This window comes from Aethina tumida, chromosome 1, assembly GCF_024364675.1.
Source record: "Aethina tumida isolate Nest 87 chromosome 1, icAetTumi1.1, whole genome shotgun sequence".
In the NCBI taxonomy this organism is placed as follows: domain Eukaryota; kingdom Metazoa; phylum Arthropoda; class Insecta; order Coleoptera; family Nitidulidae; genus Aethina; species Aethina tumida.
This window is the reverse complement of record NC_065435.1, coordinates 5,682,057-5,690,483: the sequence shown is the minus strand read 5'-3', so window position 1 is coordinate 5,690,483 and position 8,427 is coordinate 5,682,057.

Here is an 8,427-nt window from a genome sequence, read left to right as displayed (position 1 = left end):
TCTAGACTGCCAACATACTGTCGTGTACTAGTACGCATGCTCGACTCTGAAACGAGTTTCTTCAACATGGTACTATAACTATTTTCAATCTTCAATCACATATTAATCCTGTTGGCAGCTTCTTTTCTAATGTTTCAATAGGACGCCGGTCATAATGGTCTTTATTCCCTGGTTTAACGTGCTACTGGTTTTGATAACAAAATTAATGGGGTTTATGGATTTTTTTTTTGTCAAAGGTTTAGGTTCCAAAACTGGCTGAGGAGGATTAGAACGCAGGAAGAATTTTAAAACTCTAAGACGGGAGGTGTATTAAATCTTACTTGTTCAAATCTATGACATTTTAAAAAAGTATTCTTTTGTTATTAGTTTATAAAATTTTAAGTTTCTTCGTTTAAATTTATATTACTATATACGTATTAATTTTTTGTACACGTTAAAATTGGTGATTCGTTATTAATGTTAAGTTACACAAAAATAATATACAGTGAAGTCTTCCTCCATGATAACTTCTAAATGGAACAAGATATGAATCTTGAAATATATTATTACTAAAATATAAAAAAATGTTTATCAATTTTACTAAATTTTGCCATTAAATTGCTCAGTACCATGTGGGCAATATCAACTATTTTTTAATGAAAGGGTGATCATGTGGTACTTCATCAAATTTTACTATAATGTTGACATGTACCAAATTGCTCAACTATGGAGGGGTGGCATCGTGGTACTTCATATAGAAGATATTTTAATTCTTTGATATGAAGTGATATAATATATATATATATATATATATATATATATATATATATATATATATAATATTCATAATAAAATTTTTGACTACATATATTTTTCATCATTTTTTATGTGCAATGTGGGCCTTTTAAAAAAATTAAATAAAATTAATTAAAATAAACACAACCAAAAGAGGTAAACGAGATATTTGGTCTTTTGTTGTATTAATATAATTGATATTCATATCACTTGTTTATATTTACTTTATTTATGTAAAATTTATTTATATGAATGAAATATTTAAATGATTTTTACTATTGCAGATTAATAGACTTTATTTTATGGATTTTTTTCTAAATCTAGGTAAAGGGCATTAGGAAGAGGGAATTATTTGAAGTCTATGGTTAAGAGATAAAGTTTATTAAATCTTATTTGGTTAAATGTTGTTAAATTGTATTCTAAAGGAAATAAGAATAATAATAATTTTATAATATAACTTTGTTACTTTTCATTAAACTTATATTGTTACATAATCACAATTTTTCGTTTTGTGGAAAGTAAAATCAATTCAGATAATTATTGTTAACATAATATAAATGATTAAATTACCCTAAAATAATACATAGTGAGCCATAAAAATAGTTTTAAATCATTTATTTAATGTATTAGGTAAATTTATATTAAAGAAAATAGATAATACAAGTTAATATTTACACAACAGAAGACAGTTTAGTATCTCGTTTACCTCTGAACTGTTGGTTGTGTTTAAAATATTTATCAGAGAGACTGGACATTTTTGGACTCCACTGTACTTAAGAAAAATAAATGATATGAAAAATAGTTACAAATTTTATTATTATTATTGTTATAATTTACTTATTTATTATTGTTTTAGTCTATTACTATAAAGTTTATTTATAAGATAAATTTTTTGATCTATGAAACTAATTTTAATTAAGTTCAGTATATTTTATTTTTTGTTTTTTTTTTTCTTAGTAACATGTGAGATATATTAAAGTTTATTTTATTAAATGTTTGAAATATTAAAAAATTTAATTTATTGTATTAAATAAACTTATATTTTTACAAAAAATAGGTAGTTCAGTTAATATTTACACAACAGCACAGTTTTAGTACCTCGTTTAATAAATAATTTTCCTTTTATTGTATTTATTTAAAATTACATATCAGTCTTATCTTAATTTTTAATGATTGTAAATCATGTAAAATACATTTTTTGTTTTTTTTTTTTGTATCGAATATAAATTATTATTGTGTCATATTTATTTTTTACGAATTGATAAAAAACACCAATATTTCATTAATTCAAATAATTTAATACGTAATAGGGGAAGTTTTATTTTCCTTTTTCTCTTGATATCAATAAGCCCACAATTTGAATTACAAAATATAAAACAATTTAAAATATTTCTGAAAAAAAGAATTAATTACTGAAATGACTGAATCATGAATATTCTTTCAGGCAATTATTTTTTCATATACACAATTTGTACATACCCTTTTGCCATAACGTTTGTCCTGTTAGTAATTTCTTGTCGTATTTATGTTTATTATTATATAACAATTATGTAACACATGCTTATAATAAATTATAATTTATAATTTTACAAACATAAAATTAAAGTAATTCAAATATTTTTGATCATCCTAAAATAATCGTAGTAACGTGTAAATCGTAATCATTTGTTTTATTTAACATTTAGAAAATTTCAATAATCGAATTTATGTAAATAGCCAATAAATTATCAAGTTATTAGAAAATTTCGTTTTAGTTCAGTACGTGATTATTTACGTGACCAATTTTAGAAGTACGTGGGCATTGTTTATATTTATTATGCCGTGTGTAAATAATGATTTATTATTTTAGCGCTACATAACTTAAGATTTATACCAACAAAGACCGTATTTTTAAATGTCGGATCATATTTTTATTCATTATTTATATACGCCGTATAATAAACATTTTCCTTGGCAAACATCAAAAATATATTCAAGCTAGAGAAGTAGAAATGTACACACTTATATTGGATTTTGAGTGGAATCACGTCTCATACGGATATTATTGTATAGGAATACGATACAAGCAAATATCAGCCAAGAAAACAAATTATTTTAAATTACATGCAATCAAAAACATGGTAATAACTAACAGAACCCAAAGCTCCGGATAAAATTTCATATTTTGTATCGATGCAATAAGAACTAAATTACAATGTCAATAGATTAACCACACGAATTTTATTCCCAATTTCTTAATTGGAATAATAATAAAAAAGATAATTTAGTTTATTTCAGGTAAAATACAAATTATTAAATATATTATTTAACTAGTACACAACCACAATTACCCACTCATATTATGTTCTAGTTCGATATTTTATTTTTTGTAAAAACTTTGTTGTGTTAAAAAACTTAATTTATTTACATGAAACTTTTCCTAAATGTACGTTATTAACCTTACAATAATTTAATGTCGAAATTTTTTATCGACATAGCAAAAAATGTATAATTTAGTTTACTTAAGGTAAAACGACTATTACCCATTCAAGTTGTGCTGATATTACAATCTATAATCTAAATATCAGTAAACTTTAGTTTATGTAAAAAACTTATTAATTTACATTAAAAAATTGAATTAATTTACATGAAATAAATACAAAGTATATTAACTACAAAATTTAATGTCGAAATTTTTTAATAAAACAGTTAGAAATGTATAATTTAGTTTAGTTTTCATTAAATGTAATAATAACTAATATATAATGTGTATTACCCACTAAAGTCATGTTGAGATAATGTTTTACACCAGTAGACTTTATTTTTTATAAGAACATTACTTATACATGAAAAAATTGAATTTAATTACATGAAATATTTACTACATAAAAGAATTTAATCTTGAAAATTTTTAATGAAACTGTAAGAAATATATAACTTCATAATGTATTATAATTTAGTTTAGTTTTCGTAAAATGTAATAATAAAATATTAATTAACTAGCATATAATGTCTATTACCCACTCAAATCATGGTGTAATATTCTCGACTTTATTTTACATAAAAACATTACTTATACATTAAAAAATTGTATTTATTTTCATGAAATATTTAGAAAATATACGTTGTTAACTACACAAAAGAATTTAATCTTGAAATTTTTTAATGAAACATTAAGAAATATATAATTTTGTTTAGTTTTCATAAAATGTTATAATAATATATTAATTAACTGGCATATAATGTCTATTATACACTCAAATCATATTAATGTAATGTTCTAGATCAGTAGACTTTATTTTATATAAAAGCATTACTTATACATTAAAAAATTGAATTTATTTACATGAAATATTTACAAAATATACGTTGCTAACTACACAAAAGAATTTATTCTTGAAATTTTTTAATGAAACATTAAGAAATATATAATTTTGTTTAGTTTTCATAAAATGTTATAATAATATATTAATTAACTAGCATATAATGTCTATTACCCACTCAAATCATGGTGTAATATTCTCGACTTTATTTTACATAAAAACATTACTTATACATTAAAAAATTGAATTTATTTTCATGAAATATTTACAAAATATACGTTGTTAACTACACAAAAGAATTTAATCTTGAAATTTTTTAATGAAACATTAAGAAATATATAATTTTGTTTAGTTTTCATAAAATGTTATAATAATATATTAATTAACTAGCATATAATGTCTATTATACACTCAAATCATATTAATGTAATGTTCTAGATCAGTAGACTTTATTTTATATAAAAGCATTACTTATACATTAAAAAATTGAATTTATTTACATGAAATATTTACAAAATATTCGTTGCTAACTACACAAAAGAATTTATTCTTGAAATTTTTTAATGAAACATTAAGAAATATATAATTTTGTTTAGTTTTCATAAAATGTTATAATAATATATTAATTAACTAGCATATAATGTCTATTACCCACTCAAATCATGGTGTAATATTCTCGACTTTATTTTACATAAAAACATTACTTATACATTAAAAAATTGAATTTATTTTCATGAAATATTTACAAAATATACGTTGTTAACTACACAAAAGAATTAATAATCTTGAAATTTTTTAATGAAACAGTAAAAAATATATAATTTTGTTTAGTTTTCATAAAATGTTATAATAATATATTAATTAACTAGCATATAATGTCTATTATACACTCAAATCATATTAATGTAATGTTCTAGATCAGTAGACTTTATTTTTTATAAAAACATTACTTATACATTAAAATATTGAATTAATTTACTTCAAATATTTACAAAATATACGTTATTAACAAAAAAAAAATAATGTACAAATTTTTTAATGAAACAGTAAAAAATAAATAATTTAGTTTAGTTTTAGTAAAATGTAATAATAATATATTAATTAACTACTATATAATGTATATTACCCACTAAAATCATGTTGATGTAATGCTCTAGATTTCTATTTAGATTAATGAGAAATATAAAATATTAAAAAAAGTCAATAAAACTTGAGTAGAATTTAATTAAATATAAGTAGTAATTATTGTCATTTTTATCTATTTTATCAGATTGTTTTTAAAGTTACAAACAATAGGTACTTGAAGATATGAAGTAGTTGATTTTGGGTATAATTATGTTTATTGTAGTTCAGTTATTGGTAATTTCCACTTGGCTTTCCCACTGCACCCTCAACCCCCCAAAATAAACAAAACCGATCTACCTAAATGTCCCATCGTTGGCGAAAAAAAACCCGCTCGACTCGTTTTCTGTGCATCTCCGATACGAACCAAACGACCAAATAATTTCACACGTATGGCAATTTATCAATAAACTAACGAGCCGCAATCGGAACATGTTTTTTTTTTACGTCGGAGTGGGCAGAAAACGATTGAAATATATCGCAGATTCCCGGTAAAAAAAATTCAATAATAAGTTTTTACGGGGAACCACCTACTTGCTTAGTTTACAAGAACCGCATCGCTTTAGTTCCACCCAAACTTCATAAAATTATTTGAATGTTTCAGATTTTAAACTTAAGCTGCGTCTCAATTTAATAAATAACTTTCCAGTTCCTTAAACTTTTTGGTAGTTGGTTTGAAGCTTCAAATTGGTGGCGCAAGTTTCGCATGCAAAACTAAATTGAAATTATCTAAATCAGTTTCAGCGAACAACAAAACGTCAAACCTCTAATGCCCCAAACAAAAATGTGCGAGTCAAGGTGCTTTCTTACATGCAGATTTATCGCATACCTATTAAATCATAGGCGAAGTAATCGCGTTCAATAACAAGCCAGTGGAACAATAAAGGACTGTGGAACTAATTTCAGACGTTTTCAGCTAAATTTTACTGCCACACACAAACCGCTAACAACCGATAAGCGTTATTGTTATTAATTGTTTATACCTACCAAGGAAGTCGTAAATCTCGTACTCGTTACGATTTTAATTTTCGTTCGAGATTTGTAAATCATTCCGCACGTAATAAACATCTCAAATTAAATATTTATTAATTAACATGGATTCGTGCACAATGGTACCACTTTAATCATAATCTAACTCGGTCGTCTAAATAAAAAAACTAGCTTTGTAGTTGAGATACGTTCCCTATTATCACAATTAACCACAATAAACCTTGTACTTAGTTTAAACACAAAACATCCCACACCGTACAAATTTCATCTTTGTTACAAATTAAATCAACGCAATAATTATTGAATTATATGACCGGAAACGCTTTTGTTAGTCGGTGCGAATTAACAAATTACTACATTTGTAATTAGTCAAATGAAGTGGCCCGTTTCCATGTTGAAATTAACGGTCAGTGTGTTCCTGGGGTGATAAATATAGGGTATATTAATTAAAGTAGCTTTAAATCTTTCATTGTTTCAGTTAGCAACGTGCATTTACTAAATGTTTCATGTGGATATATATAATTAGTTCCTTTGACGTGACAAGTAAAGCTTTTACATGAAATAAAAACTATTGAATTTCGACATTAAATTGTTTTGTATAGTTAATAAATAATAAATTCAATTTTTTAAAATTTTTTATATAAAATAAAGTTTATTGATCTAGAACATTATATCATGATTTGAGTGGATAATAGACATTATATGCTAGTTAAATAATATATTATTAATAAATTTTATAAAAACTAAACTAAATTATATATTTCTTACTATTTTATTAAAAAATTTCTACATTAAATTCTGTTTTGTAGTTAATAACGTAAATCATGTAAATAAATTCAATTTTTTAATGTATAAATAAAGTTTTTATATAAAAAAAAGTCTGATTAACATGATCTGAGTGGGTAATAGACATTATATGTTAGTTAATTAATATATTATTATTGCATTGTATGAAAAAAAGTATATACTTCTTACTGTTTCATTAAAAAATTTCGATATTAGATTCTGTCTTGTCGTTAATAACATACATTTTAGAAATATTTCACGTAAATAGTAATATATTCATATGTTAGTTTATTAATATATTATTATAACATTTTATGAAAACTAAACTAAATTATATATTTCTTACTGTCTCATTAAAAAATTCAAGATTAAATTCTTTTGTGTAGTTAATAACATATATTTTGTAAATATTTCATGTAAATAAATTCAATTTTTTAATGTATAAGTAATGTTTTTAAATAAAATAAAGTCTACTGATCTAGAACATTACATTAATATGATTTGAGTGTATAAGAGACATTATATGCTAATTAATTAATATATTATTATAACATTTTATGAAAATTAAACTAAATTATATATTTCTTACTGTTTCATTAAAAAATTTCAAGAATAAATTCTTTTGTGTAGTTAGCAACGTATATTTTGTAAATATTTCATGTAAATAAATTCAATTTTTTAATGTATAAGTAATGTTTTTATATAAAATAATGTCTACTGATCTAGAACATTACATTAATATGTTTTTAGTGTAAAACAGACATTATATCCTAGTTAATTAATATATTATTATAACATTTTATGAAAATTGAACTAAATTAAATATTCCTTACTGTTTTATTAAAAAAATTCTACATTAAATTCTGTTTTGTAGTTAATAACGTAAATCCTGTAAATAAATTCAATTTTTTAATGTAAAAGTAAAGTTTTTATATAAAATAAAGTCTACTGATCTACATTAACATGATCTGAGTGGGTAATAGACATTATATGTTAGTTAATTAATATATTATTATTACATTGTATGAAAAAAGTATATACTTCTTACTGTTTCATTAAAAAATTTCGATATTACATTCTGTTTTGTCGTTAATAACATACATTTTGTAAATATTTCACGTAAATAGTAATATATTTATATGTTAGTTTATTAATATATTATTATAACATTTTATGAAAACTAAACTAAATTATTTCTTACTGTTTCATAAAAAAATTCAAGATTAAATTCTTTTGTGTAGTTAACAACGTATATTTTGTAAATATATCATGTAAATAAATTCAATTGTTTAATGTTTTTATATAAAATAAAGTCTACTGATCTCGAACATTACATTAATATGATTTGAGTGTATAATAGACATTATATGTTAGTTAATTAATATATTATTATAACATTTTATGAAAATTAAACTAAATTATATATTTCTTACTGTTTCATTAAAAAATTTCA